We start from the raw sequence: 862 nt of genomic DNA, 5'->3' as shown, positions 1-862 counted from the left end.
CCTGGGGGCAGCCTCCTCGGAGCCCCCTCCCTCTTGGAGGGCCTCGCTCCCCGTGGAGAACTGGACGACCCTGTGCTGGGTCAGGGTCCCGCTGTGGGCCCTGCAGCAGGCAGGGGGCAGGGGTTAGGGGGTTGATGGCGCCTCAGGGCTCTGTTTGGGAAAGAAACAGGCATTAGGGAGAGGGGCCTGGCCCTACAGCCCCTCAAGATTCCTCAGGTAGAAAGGAGAAGGATGGGTGGGCTGGCCTCTGAAGGCCCTGCTCTCTGGTGTGGTATAGGATCCTTTCTAGAAGAAAGATCTGAGGCTCTGGTGCTCTGGGGTGTGGTTTAGGCCTCCTCCCCCAACCCTTGGCCGGGCCCACCCCTTACTTTGTCAGGGACTTGGGGAGCCCTTGGAGTCTGGAATTTCAGTCCCCCTACTCAGGGGTTCAGGTGGTAGAAACGTAGATGCGACTTTTCTGACCTCAGTGCCGTTGCCCCCATCCCACGCCCCTCTCTGTCTCACACACGCACACACACACACACACACACACACCCGCACGCACGCACACACACACACCCTTTCTCTCTCAAGTTCCCTGGATCTTCTAAAAAACAGCACTAACACTTGACCTGTCTACTGTCAGGACTCAGAACAGACTCTCTCTGGAGCCTCTTTCTGGATCGAGATCCTTGGGAGACAGGACGAGCTTAGATTCAGTGGCGGCTCTTACCTTCTAGCTAAATGACCGGAAGGAAGTGAATTAGCTTCTTCGAACCTCCCTTTCCTGAGCGCTAAGATGGGGGGATATAAGACCTCCTTAAAAGGCTGAGACAAAATTGTGTGCAAAGCGCCTGGCTCAGCCGCAGGCTCATAGCAGGTG

This window comes from Eschrichtius robustus, chromosome 20 (assembly GCF_028021215.1).
Source record: "Eschrichtius robustus isolate mEscRob2 chromosome 20, mEscRob2.pri, whole genome shotgun sequence".
Classification (NCBI taxonomy): domain Eukaryota; kingdom Metazoa; phylum Chordata; class Mammalia; order Artiodactyla; family Eschrichtiidae; genus Eschrichtius; species Eschrichtius robustus.
The sequence above is the reverse complement of the archived record's forward strand: the minus strand, read 5'-3'. Positions refer to the sequence as shown.